At 41.9% G+C, this 13,682-nt stretch overlaps 1 long non-coding RNA gene across 1 annotated transcript; it reads right to left on the bottom strand.

Annotated features, from left to right (window-relative positions):
- Positions 1-1,712: 1,712 nt before the first annotated feature.
- On the bottom strand, positions 1,713-11,638 carry LOC122461997. The gene is made up of 3 exons (XR_006284314.1): positions 10,965-11,638; positions 10,658-10,706; positions 1,713-3,859 (listed from the first exon to the last, which is right to left on the bottom strand). It is a non-coding gene; the product is annotated as an uncharacterized LOC122461997 (long non-coding RNA).
- Between the last annotated feature and the right edge of the window lie 2,044 nt (positions 11,639-13,682).

A 13,682-nucleotide genomic window follows, 5' to 3' on the forward strand; every position in this document is an offset into this window, starting at 1 on the left:
ATGCCAGAGGGAGAACAGGTGGGACACAGCAGCCCTGTGAAGACTACTCAATCCCAGCCCTGAACAGTTACCCACAGCATGAGCCCATGCAGCATCATAAGGGGGGTGCCTTGAGCCCCAACAGAAATGCACAAGCCAGCCCATAATTTGTCCATAAACTAATCCTGAGGGAAAGAGAATTTCTAATTCCTAGTGACGAATGTTTGCAACAATTCTAAGAGTTATGCTCGGACAATTGGGGAACTAATACATAATATATTAACAACTCTAATGTTGAACATTCGCAATTAACTGCTCACAGACTATTGTGAAAATGATTTGGCAAAGAACTTTGATTCATGACCGCAACATTGAGAAAACTGATCTGTTCACACACAATGCACAAATAGGAAGGAGACTAATCAATGGAAAAACTAATTTGTTATGAATTAGTCACCCAACCTGACAGTTTACTACAGTAAATTCCAACAGCCACTGTCTTCCTTCCCAGGCATGATCTTTTACTACAGTATGTGTGACCCAATCAGAATGGCAATATAAGGAAATAAATGAAATACTTATGTTACGTATGGGCCCGTAGAGTCCACATAATTGTATGTCAGCTAATGCAGAGGGAGATTAGCTCATTTTTTAATGTTTTCACAAATGTCACAGAAAGATTCCCAATGTTTCACAGATCCTTGGAGAGCTCACCCCTGTTCTCAAGGTAGATTTTGTGGTACCAGGAGCAAAGTACTGTTTGATCAGGTTCCAGCAGCATGCAAGGCAGAGACCAGGCTGTCATGCTCACTCACTACATAGCAACACTGCTGACAGGTTACTGTGGGATCAGGGCAAAGAGGATTGTTGGTAAGCTGGGAACCTGTCTGTTTTTTCACATCCTCTAAAATATAAGTTGCTGGCTGATTTGGTTTCTTGAACCCACTTAGATACTGAGTGGCCAATTTCTATAAACTTTCCAAGCTTGGGCTACCATGAAAAGAACCAGATTTCAAAACAATAGTGAGCCAGATTCTAAGCAGTCACCAAGGAGTGACTAGTGCAACTCAAAAAAAAAAAAAAATAGCTATAAAGCACCGCTGGACTCTTAATTCTGGGGCTTTTCTGAGCTAATCTTGTCCCCAGGTGCAAGTCAGAGCAACCTAGAGGCTGCTCTTGTCTACATGAGCTACCACCAACTGAGGGACCACTATAGCAGTTAGGAATCTCTGGGGCATAGGCAGGGGTTAAAGTAAAGAGGAGGTAGCGAAACCATAGCTCTGCTTCTGCCAAAAGCAGAGGAAAAGCTTCTGCTTCTCTTTGGCTTGTGCTGCTAAAAATCCAGGAAAAGCTCCCCCCTCTTCCCTGGCTGGATTTCAATCTATTTTAACCAGCAGGCAGAGATGTTCAACCATGCCACTGTCCCCTGGCCATGGTCCATGTGCTGGCTAGGATATAGGAGCCACTACAGAACTCCTGTGGCACTAGAGATCCCACTGCATTGGGAAGTTCCTACTTTGGTGCCCAACACCTAATCTGTACACAGTTTGATCACTGATTTAACATCAGTTTAGAAACTGATTGGGATAAACTGTTCAATTCCCTGGTGGGGACGCTACTGTCAGATCAAGAGTGCCTTTTTCAATGTTGCTTAAGTCACTATGGAATCAGCCTACACAAAAATCAAAATAGGGCACACTTAGTCCTACATAAGGTCTTCCCTCATGCCCTGATCAATTACATTGGCCAGCCACGAGAAGTAATCTGCTACCACAAGGGGTGTAGCAATGGGTTCACAACTATACTATTTGCTTCTCTCCTCCTGTTTGACCACACTGTGATGCTGATTTTTAAGATCACAATCATGTCCATGTTGACAGACAGACGTCACTAGGAAAAGTTAGGTTTGGGTGCAGGTTTTTATTCCAAAATAAATACCTGAAACAACAAGAGAACCCAGATATCCTCACCAACCATATTTCTCTTTGCACATACATTTCTTCTTTTTAAAAATGTTCTCTACTGTGAAATTCCCTCTTTTGTCACTGGGGCATTACAACTAGATGAGTTACACATTAGCATCTTGAAAGATTAGTGATCTTCTAAATACAGATTTGTAATAGCTCATTAGTGAGAGGAGGTGTTGATGGACTAGTGGGAAATAAACATAATTCAAATCCAAAGGCAATATACTACTCTGAATTCACATGCTGAACTGCCACTGGTGATAAAGGGCAATATTCAGCCATTAGAAGAAATACCAACAGAGTATAGATTAGCGAATCTGATCTGACCAATACAAGCAAAATCCTAATGAGAGTAGGTCAGAATCTCAGCTGGTGTTAATCACCATAGCTTCATTTCACTCAATGCAGTTTCTCAGCTGGTACAAATCAGTTCCTCGTCACTGATTTCAATAGGGCTATGGAGGTTACACCAGCTGGAGATCTGACCCAGCATTTAAGACTGACTTCAGTACACAGAAAAATATGAATGGTTTCCTCCCCATTGAGGAGAACATTTTTTATAAGTATGAAATCCAGTCAGAAGAATCCACAAAATAATGACTGCCATAGATAGAAAATAAATCCTATCTACCTATCTTTTCTGGTCTACACCCCTTCTCTGGCTTTCCATTTTTCTTGCTTTGCAGAGGGGAGGTTGTAGCTGCATTCCACCATCACAGCTTCTGCAACCCCGCTGGCCTAGCCACCCCTAGGAATCCTGCAGGAGCGGAGGTAAAACCAGGGATGACTCTGACCCATTATATGTGTATCACTTTGGATAAGGTTGAAGAGTGAACTCTGCTGGCACTCCCCCCTCATAGCTGAGCATAGTGGCTCTTTCTGCTCTAGCACCTCCTCCCAACAGTCACTCTGGTCCTGTGGTAGTCTCTCTTTGCGTGGCTCAGCTCTCTGGCCACGTCATGTTTTAGTTCCACCCCTTCTGGAGTAAAAGTAGTACAACTAAAGGACCAAAAATCTTCCCCACACAAGAGCTTCTTCTGCCCTTTCATGAGCTAGTACTCGGCCTGCCCTTTAGGCTCAGTCTTCCACCCCACCCTCGGCTTAATAGTCCCCACATCAGGCTTGTTCATCCCTTCCTCAGGGCTGGTAGGGGAACCCAGGCGCACCCTCTGCTCCAGGCTCTGGCCCAGGGACCCTGTATTGAGCAGCTAGCTCTGCTCCTTCAGACATGTTGCTATTTCCTGGGCCACTTCCTACCTCTGAGCACCTTTCCTGCTTCCCTACACAACTGTGCAAATAGCAGCCTCTCCTCCGATTCCCAGGCTTCTGGCTTCTCCCTAGCTTCTTCTTTCTTTGCTCGAACACCAACCCCTCAGGACTGCCTCTCTGCGCCTTGCTCCCTTTTCAATATCCACCACAGAGATTCAGGATGTCCGTGGCCTTCTTCAGTCTGCCTTTCCTTGGTCCTTCCCAGAGAGAGGGAACTTCCTACCTCCTCTCTCCTGGGCTTCTCTGTCCTGGGCCTCCCATTTAGCTTTCCATTTCCTTCTTTTATGAAAAAGGCCCAGCTCCTCCCCAGCTAGGTCTGATATCATGCCCAACACACCCTCCAGGTATACCAAGATAGGACTCATCTCTCAGACACTTGTTAACCCTTTGTTCACCTGCGTGGGGTTGACACCCACTCACAGATGAGTAATCTGATTACTTGTTCAAAGTGCTTATCTGCTTTCTTGACACGTACTGGTGCTATGGGGCCTCAAGGCTCACTTTGCCAGTTACTGAGGGAATTCAGAAGAGATGTCTTGTCTACAGCACCTTCTCTGAAGTGTTGTGGCAGCTGACAAAGAGGATGCAACCTAGAGCTTGGTGGAAACGGACTTGGGAGGAGAAAACAGCAGTCCGCAGTAGCCCTACAGCAACAATACCAAAATAAAAGGAGAAGACAATTAGTGGGGAAGAGAAAGTGAGCGCTCTTAATTTTGCTCAGAGAAAAATAGCTGTTGAGGTTCTTATGGGGCCCTTGTGACCAAATCCCATTAATATATTACTGAATTGATCCTCAAACACCTCTGTGAAGCAGATGGGAAACAGGAACTGACTGAGAACATGCTTAACATTAAGTACATGAGTAATCCCTTCCTTGTTTTGGCAAACATTTAAGCAGGTACTTAACTCTAAGCATCTTCTTAAATCCCATAGGGTATGTCTACACTGCAGCTGGGAGCAAGCCCCCCAGAGTGGCTAGACAGATGCATGCTAGTAGGGATTGAGCTGGTGTGGTAAGAATAGCAGCCTGGGCACTGTGACTCCAGCAAGAGCTCAGCATCTTAAGTGCACCTGTCCTGTTGGGTCTCCACTTGCGTGGCGAACCTTAGTCTCCACCATAGCTTCAACGTCCACATGGATATTTTTATTGTGCTAGCTTGAGTACCACTAGCATATGTCTGTCTGCCCAGGCTGGGAAATAGAGGAAGAGGCTTAGGAGCACCTGGCTGGAGACTTTGTGGAGTTCTGATCCCACCAAACATACAGCTGCCCTGCCCAGAGGAACCTGGGACAGGATGCCACCCAGCGTCCATGAGGGGGCACTATTAGAGACTGCAACTAGGATTATGGGGCCCCAAACTGAAGGGACTATGGTAGGAAGTAGCCCAGAGCAGTGAATGTAGACTCCCTGCTGGGAGGTCCCTTACACAGGGTTTTGGGCTGGAAACTGGTGGATTGGAAGGGCCTGTGTTCCCCTACCTCCCTCCCAGCCTTAAAGACTGAGGCATCTTGAGCAAGCAGGGGGCCAAAATAGAGTGCTCCAATCACTAGGCCGTCCAGCTTTCCAAGTCCCGTTACACAGGCACTAAGTTCCCTAGTGCGCCTTGATCTACTGCTGTCAGCAGTGCTGGTTTACATCCCAGCTTGCAGTGCTCTAACACTCTGTAAAGAAAAGGAGTACTTGTGGCACCTTAGAGACTAACCAATTTATTTGAGCATAAGCTTTCGTGAACCACAGCTCACTTCATTGGATGTATCCGATGAAGTGAGCTGTAACTCACGAAAGCTTATGCTCAAATAAATTGGTTAGTCTCTAAGGTGCTACAAGTACTCCTTTTCTTTTTGCGAATACAGACTAAGACGGCTGCTACTCTGAACTCTGTAAAGACAAGCCCATGATCTCTAGCTGATAGAATTGTGAAGACAATCGTCAAAGCATGCATAGCTAATGCAGTGATGTCAGCCTGAGTCTTCAGACAGCCTGAAACAACACCTCTGAGGTGTAAACTGTCCTATTCATTTGAATGGGTAGGAATGATGAAGCTAATAATAATGGTGACATCTAAAGTATCAATTATTGGGATGCTTATGCAAGCATTTAAGAAAGAAGTAGTAGTATCATAATAGGAAAGTCATCAACATTTCATGAAGTGTGGTCACATCCCCTTGGAGGGGTGTAATGTCTGTCTACTGAGGGTGCATGGTAGATATATACATGAAAATGGTTAGGCCCTTCACATCACATGGTGGAATTGCAGGTGGGAATGGGAACATGCTGGATTTCATTTTTCTGAAGTAGGGCTCAATTTTGAAGAATTTGGAGAACTCTGGACTATTTCATTGGATTCCAGGAGCCAAGAGAGCAAGTTTGTCCTGCTGCAGTCTTCACATACTGTGGTTCTTTTAGCATCAATGTGTAGCATTTTTACAAACTGTATTATGAATTTGTTTAAATGCACATATATTGTTTCATAGCTCTCTATGAATTTTTTGAACACTGAGAAGCTGGATTTTTTTCAGAATATATATGGCCTTAATGTGTGTACTGTTCAGCTTTAGGACATGTTTATCTAAAGATAACATCTAAATTACGGTGCCAAGTACCTTAATACAGTAACAATTCTGTAAAGCCATCATTTTTGCCTATCTTTGTTTCCTGGGAAGTTATGTTTCCATAACTCTGTAAAAAGTGACTGCATAGCTAAACGTGCTACTTTTGATAGTGGATATGAAAGGTCTCCCTGAAAAATTGCTCTGACTGAGCTAAAGAAATGTAGCTCTATATAAAATGATGGAGACATAATTGCAACTAATTGTTATGGTGTTGGATTGGAAGACCACGCTGACTGCACTGGGTAATTAACATATATACCAAGGAGAGGGTAGGCCCATTACTCAAGAGGGGGCGGGAAGACAACAGAAAATGTGGAAATGGCAGAAGTGCTATATGACTATTTCATTTTCACAAAAAGATTAACAGTCATTGGACATCTAACACAGTGAGAAATGAGGTAGGATCAGAGGCTAAAATAGGGATAGAACACGTTAAAAATTGCTTAGACAAGTTAGATGTCTTCAAGTCACCAGGTTCTGATGAAATACATCCTAGAATACTCAAGGAGCTGACTGAGGAGATATCTGAGCTATTAGCAATTATTTTTGAAAAGTCATGGAAGACAGGAGAGATTCCAGAGGACTAGAAAAGGGCAAATATAAAAAAGGAAATAAGGAAAACCCAGGGAATTACATAACAATCATCTTATATTCAATACCCAGAAAGATAATGGAACAACTAATTAAGCAATCAATTTGCAAACACCTAGAAGATAATAAGATAAGTAACGGTCAGCACAGATTGGTCAAGAAAAAAAAATAATGTCAAACCAACCTAGTTGCTTTCTCTGACAGGGTAACAAGACTTGTGGGTAGCGGGGATGTGGTAGACATGGCATATCTTGACTTTAGTAAGGCTTTTGATACTGTCTCGCATGACTTTCTCATAAACAAACTAGGGAAATACAACGTAGATAGAGCTACTATAAGGTAGGTCCATAAGTGGTTGGAAAACTGTTCCCAGAGAGTAGCTATTAGTGGTTCACAGTCAAACTGGAAGGGCATATCAAGTGGGGTCCTGCAGGTTTCAGTTCTGGGTCTGGTTCTGTTCAGTATCATCAATGATATAGATAATGGCATAGAGAGTACACTTATAACGTTTGTGGATGATACCAAGCTGGGAGGGGTTTGGAGGATAGGATTACAATTCAAAATGATCTGGACAAACTGGAGAAATAGTCTCAAGAAAATAGGATGAAATTCAATAAATACAAATGGCAAGTACTACACTTACAAAGGAACAATCAGTTTCACATACACAAAATGGGTTAATGACTGCCAGGGAAGGAGTACTGCAGAAAGGGATCTGGGGGTCATAGTGGATCACAAGCTTAATATGAGTCAACAGCATGACACTGTTGCAAAAACAAAAAAAAACAATCATTCTGGGATGTATTAGCAGGAGTATTGTAAGCAAGAGAAGTAGTAATTCTTCTGCTCTACACCACACTGATTAGGCCTCAACTGGAGTATTGTGTCCAGTTCTTGGTGCCACATTTCAGGAAAGATGTGGACATATTGGAGAAAGTCCAGAGAAGAGCAACAAAAATGATTAAAGGTCTAAAAAAACATGACCTATAAGGGAAGAATGAAAAAATTGGGTTTGTTTAGTCTGGAGAAGAGCAGACTGAGAGGGGACATAACAGTTTTCAAGTACATAAAAGGTTGTTACAAGGAGGAGGGAGAAAAATCCTTCTTAACCTCCAAGGATAGGACAAGAAGCAATGGGCTTAAATTGCAAAAAGGAATGTTTAGGTTGGACATTAGGAAAAACTTCCTGTCAGAGTGGTTAAGCATTGGAATAAATTGCCCAGGGAAGTTGTGGAATCTCCATCATTGTCTAACCAATTCTTAAAAATCTCCAAACACCTGTCAGGCATGGTCTAGATAATACTTAGTCCTGCTGTGAGTGCAGGGGACTGGACTAGATGGCCTCTTAGAGTCCCTTCCAGTCCTACGAGTCTGATTCTCTATCACAGCAAATAGAAGAGATTGCATCACTTGAGAAAGTTAGTCTCTACTAACCTCAGTTCCCTACCATTACTAAAAGAATTGTGAAATTTCAGTTGTGGTTAACAGTTTGACATCAGATTCCCTTTTACTTATGCACGCACTGCAGAGATGAACTGTTTTGCGGCCAGAGATCAACAAAATATTGAGCTATATCAATTCTATCTAGCCATCTTTTACATGCCTTTTTGCTTACCACACGGCAGAGTAAATTAAACCTCTGTTGTAAGATTCTATTTCAGTATAAATCTCTCCTTTTATCTTAAGCTCTTTATCAAGGCTTTAAACTGTGAATTCTGCTCAGTCATGTCTGTCTGTTCAGATTCACCAGTTCTAAGCTTCTTCATGCCAGACAGTATCTGTTCAGAAGGATCAGAATAATTTAGCAGCTTTGAAAATCCTACCACCATTTATACCAATAGTTAGCTTTCTTAGCAGGAGCTGTAAAAGCCAAAAGGTACTATGCATTTGCTGGCACAGTATCCCCACTGACTTTTAATGTTGGCTATATACATATTAAAGTGAACACTATTCCAGTCTTCCTTTACTCAGTGGAAACCACTGGCAGAAGCTTGTCTTTTTTTTCTTTTCTTTAAAAACAAAAACAAAAAGACAACCTGTAGCAATATGCTCTGCACAAAGTTTTCTAGTCAGCAAGAAAGTTAATGCTTCAGACTTCCATTGATCTAGGTCATGGCCATGAACATTCGCAGACTGTAGATAAAAAGGAAAGCTTTTAAAGGATATTTTTCGTCTTCTGCTTGCCATTGTGCTGGTCACTGACATATCTATTCACAGCTACTGACCTCAGCCAAGTCTCCGTGACATCCCTGTCCTCTTGAAACAGCATAAGCAGGCACTCTCCTAGGCTATAGTTATCTCAGAAGCAACAGAAATCTTCATGCAAGCCAGCAAGGTGAAAGATCCAAACCTGAAGCTAGACAGATTCAGTCTACCACACCCTCAGGTTTATAAGAGGCTAGAAACAGAGTCCTACATCCACTGAAGTCAATAGGAAAAACTCCTATTAGCTGTAAGGCTTAGAACTTGTGACTGAATCAAAGCAGACTTTTGCCAAATGATATGAACACCAGTGTCAAGGTTCCTCCCCCACTCTGAACTCTAGGATACAGATGTGGGGACCTGCATGAAAGCCTCCTAAGCTTACTTTTACCAGCTTAGGTTAAAACTTCCCCAAGGTACAAATTAATTTTATCCTTTGTCCTTGGACTATCCACTGCCACCACCAAACTCTAACTGGGTTTACTGGGAAACGTAGTTTGGACACGTCTTTCCCCCCAAAATCCTCCCAACCCTTGCACCCCACTTCCTGGGAAAGGTTTGGTAAAAATTCTCACCAATTTGCATAGGTGACCACAGACCCAAACCCTTGGATCTGAGAACAATGAAAAAGCATTCAGTTTTCTTACAAGAAGACTTTTAATAGAAATAGAAGTAAATAGAAGGAAAGGAATCACCTCTGTAAAATCAGGATGGTAAATACCTTACAGGGTAATTAGATTCAAAACATAGAGAATCCCTCTAGGCAAAACCTTAAGTTACAAAAAAGATACACAGACAGAAATAGTTATTCTATTCAGCACAATTCTTTTCTCAGCCGTTTAAAGAAATCATAATCTAACACATACCTAGCTAGATTACTTACTAAAAGTTCCAAGACTCCATTCCTGGTCTATCCCCGGCAAAAGCAGCATAACGACAGACACAGACCCTTTGTTTCTCTCCCTCCTCCCAGCTTTTGAAAGTATCTTGTCTCCTCATTGGTCATTTTGGTCAGGTGCCAGCGAGGTTACCTTTAGCTTCTTAACCCTTTACAGGTGAGAGGATTTTTCCTCTGGCCAGGAGGGATTTTAAAGGGGTTTACCCTTCCCTTTATATTTATGACAACCAGCATGCAGCAGCAGATCAGTGCAGAGATCTATGTGTTCATCTTCTATTGTGATTGCTACAAATGAGGTAGGTGGGAAATAAAGGAAATTTCTAGTGGCAAAATTTCCAATATCTTCCCTCCCTAGCCAGCATGAAGGGAAAGTCCCATTTTGAAGAATGAATAAGGAAATCCTCTGTCCTGAAGGAGCGGAAAAGTGACAAGACAGAGGGCCAGTTTCACTTCTCACACTGGATCTATATTGATGAAACTCCAACCTCAATTGACTTTTATGGATCTGCTACAGAATTATACCATTGTAAATGAGAGGAGAGACAATTTTAAACATAAAATAATGAAGGTTATAGAAAAGATAGATCAGGAGCTTCTATTCTCCCTGTCTCATAACACAAGAGCAATGGATCATTCAATGAAATTAAAGGACAACAAATTCAAAACTGATGGAGGAAATATATCATGTTTAGTTGTTTTTTTTTTAAAAAAAGTATAGACAGACTATGGAACTCATTGCTACAGGATGTCATTAAGGACAAGATTTTAACAGTTGAAAAAGGGACTGGACCAGAGAACAACATCTAGAGTTATACTAGTTATGTTAACAACAATTTTGGAAGGGATATTAAACCTCATACTTCATGGTTTAAGCCAATTAAAGATAGATGGAGCTTGGGTCTGCTTCCATATGGCATTTCCTATGGAAAATGCCATGGTTCTAAAGGAGTCATTTTCTAATAGTCTTTGCTCACTAATATTGCAGCATAAGCAGGAATCCATCCAACAAGCTTTTGAAGCTAACACAACAGGTGATTTTGGCATAAGACAATTTACAATTTTGCTGTTGTATTTGAGTTATCATAACATTATGCTATTATTTGTATTTTTTTTTTTAGTAATAGTGTGACTTACTTACTCTTTCCAGAGCCTAATACTGGAAACTTTTTTAGATGAAAACCTGGAGTCTGTGGAAAAGAAAAGTTATTGAAAGCTACTAAGACTTAATTTCACAACTGCCCATTAGCTTTGGAGAACTTCACATTTTGGGTGCCAGCTTTTAAACATGTAGACCAAAAATGCTCAGAAATGCTATTTGAGCAAGTCAAATACATGAGGGGAAATATCTTAGTAAAAAATTCTCAGAAAATTTAAAATTGAGAAAATTTTTGGTCAAAATTTCCAAAAACGTCAACCAGTCCTAGTGGTTAATGATGCTAACTGACCTCGAGTCATTGCAAGATGTTGCACCTACCACTGCAGAACCCTCTGGTGTTGCAGCATGGCTTGCAGAAGTTCTTTCTAGCACTTGCTGGCCCTTGCTTCTTTGGCCCTGCAAAGGCCTTTTTTTGCCCATGGCTTAGCCTTTCAGCTAAGTCACATCTAGTCCAGACCCCTTTTAGGCTATATAAAGTACAAGTTAAAAATAAAAACCGCAGCACAAAAGATCCTTCTGCACTCTCTTGGGCTATTCCTTGGCCCATCCTCTAGGCTCAGTTTTCAGTCACACCATGGGCTCAGTTGTCTTTACATCAAGCTTGTACATCCCTTCTTCAGGGCTGGAAGGGGAAACCAGGCCCATCCTTTGCTCCGAGTTCTCACCCAGGGACCATGTGTTAAGCAGCTAGGTCTGTTCCTTCATATATACTGTGGTTTCCCTGGGACACCTTCCTGCAGCTTGTGCTTAACACAGCCTTGTCTCCAATTTTCGCCTCTGGCTTCTCCCTAGGTCCTCCCAATTACTTCTCTATGCTGGGTTGCTGACCCCTGAGGACTGCCTCTCTGTACCTCACCTTCTTTTCCAGGGCTCACCACAGGCTCATCCCTGTAGTTTTCTTCAGTCTACCTTTCCCAGACCCCTTCCAACAAGAGGGAACTCCCTACCTCTACTTTCCTGGATCCTCCATGGAGTGGCTCCACTCTGTTTTATGTATTCTCTGCTCCTCCCCAAAGCGGGGGTCAGTCATTACAATTAAGTCTCCATATAACATTCAGCTGGGGGATAGCTATCAGGTTACAGGGAAGGCTGAGCCTGGCTCACCTTAAAAGGTCAGACTGCCTGTGACATTAACACTCCTGCTGCTAGGAGAAAGGAGAGAAATAAACGACAGAGCCTCTTTTAAGCTCTGAGGCAGCAATAGGTGGTCGTCCCTGTCCCCCCCCGCTCCCTGGTTCTCTGGCTGCTAGGTGTGGACCTTGACTTTCCACTGTTATTGTTATAGAGAAGGAGAGACATGTAGCTGCAAAGCCTGTACAAAGCTAACTCCTCCCTGCTTAGCAACATCTTCTACTGGAGGAGCTTCCAGTGTTGTCAAGTCTTGTAATTTTATCATGAGTCTCGTGATATTTGGTATTGTTGTTTCAGTCCCAGCTCCAGGAGTCAGGTGATTATGTGGGAATCAGTTTTCATTTGGAAAAAAAATTCTCTTCATGGTTGCAGAGAAATTTTGAAAATGTAGGGTCTCAAACTGGAAGGAAAATAAAAAGAACCCCAAAGGTGTAAAAATGCCATACTTTTTAAGCCAAGCTCCAGATTTTGGGCAGCCTCAGACCTCATTTTTGAACATTGGGGTGGCAATATGGGTCTCCAGAGAAGCTGGGGTAGGAAATCACACTGTCCTCTCCTATTATAATGCCTGTGGAGGAGGGAGGTTGAAAACCAAAGTTCTCTTCCACTCCCCAGGGGAGCAAGCTTCGGGAGATACAGTGCAGGGTCTAGCCCTGCGCCCAGAGGCTCTCATCCTAAACAAGAAAGTGTTCCCTAGAAGCAAGAGGGCTGTCTACAAATACTGAAATATCTTCTACTCCTACCACATTCTGGAGGATTGGGGGTTGGGCACTGACAAGACTAGACAAGCTGATGTTGGTTGCGACTGTGTTGGAATTTAAGGATATTTTATTTTTTAAATGTCAATTCATGCATATTAAATAGTTTTGATAAGAATGTATTTTACAAAGATGAACAAGTGCTACTTACAGTAAATTGTTTTCCTGCAAAAGTATAGCTAGCAGAGAGGGGCACTATGTCATATTAGTGACATTTTTATGACCATAATGTTTCAACTTGAAATTCTCTATGGCTACAGAGTGGCTCAGTTCCTCAAATAAATGCTTCAGCAATACTGATTATAAACCCCAGAATTAGTTTGATGTCTGTGATGTGCTTGCTGAAATGAAAAGGAAAAAAGTTTATCAAAGGTCCTGACATAATATACTTTTCTCTTCCAAACCTATCAAAGGGTTAGCATCAATCCTCAGTGACTGCATTAGATTTGGAATTTTCAGTCTTGGTATTTTAAAGGTTAATATTGCTGAGGTTTAAAGGTTAATATTGTCTTGAAATAATACAGCATTATATATCTTTGTTATTAATATTTTACCAGTTTGGAATTAACTCAATAGTTACTGAATTCTTTAGATTTTTAAAAAAACATTTTGGGTTTTTTCCCATAATTTGACTTTTATAGAAGCACAGCTATAACCTGTGACAAAGTAACATTAGCACAGGAGTGGAATGTATCAGATTCTTTTGCTATGCCTCTACCCCTCATAGGAAGTGTCTGCCCAAGTCTCACACCAGGATTTTAGCTGATATCCAGAGTCTAGGGTGTTAGAAATAACATTATTTAGATGTGATGCCTTGGGCTGGGGTCTAATGGCTCTTTAAGTGGAAGTTAGAGACCCCATAGCATCTAAGGCTTTGTGTAACCTGTGTCTGATATAATAACTTAATGCAAGTCTTTAATTTTAACCATATGAGTCAGTCTTTGTGGGATCGGGGCCATTATGTATCAAAGTCAAGCTAGAAAAAGGAGAGTTTCAGCCATATACAAATATGAGATCTGATTCACTACTTTATCCCTCAAATACGTGCTGGTGTAACTCCACTGGAATCAATAGACTCATACCAGCGTAAAACTGGAATGACCCAGTGGTGAATGGGG

The sequence above is a fragment of the Chelonia mydas genome, chromosome 1 (assembly GCF_015237465.2).
Source record: "Chelonia mydas isolate rCheMyd1 chromosome 1, rCheMyd1.pri.v2, whole genome shotgun sequence".
NCBI lineage: Eukaryota > Metazoa > Chordata > Testudines > Cheloniidae > Chelonia > Chelonia mydas.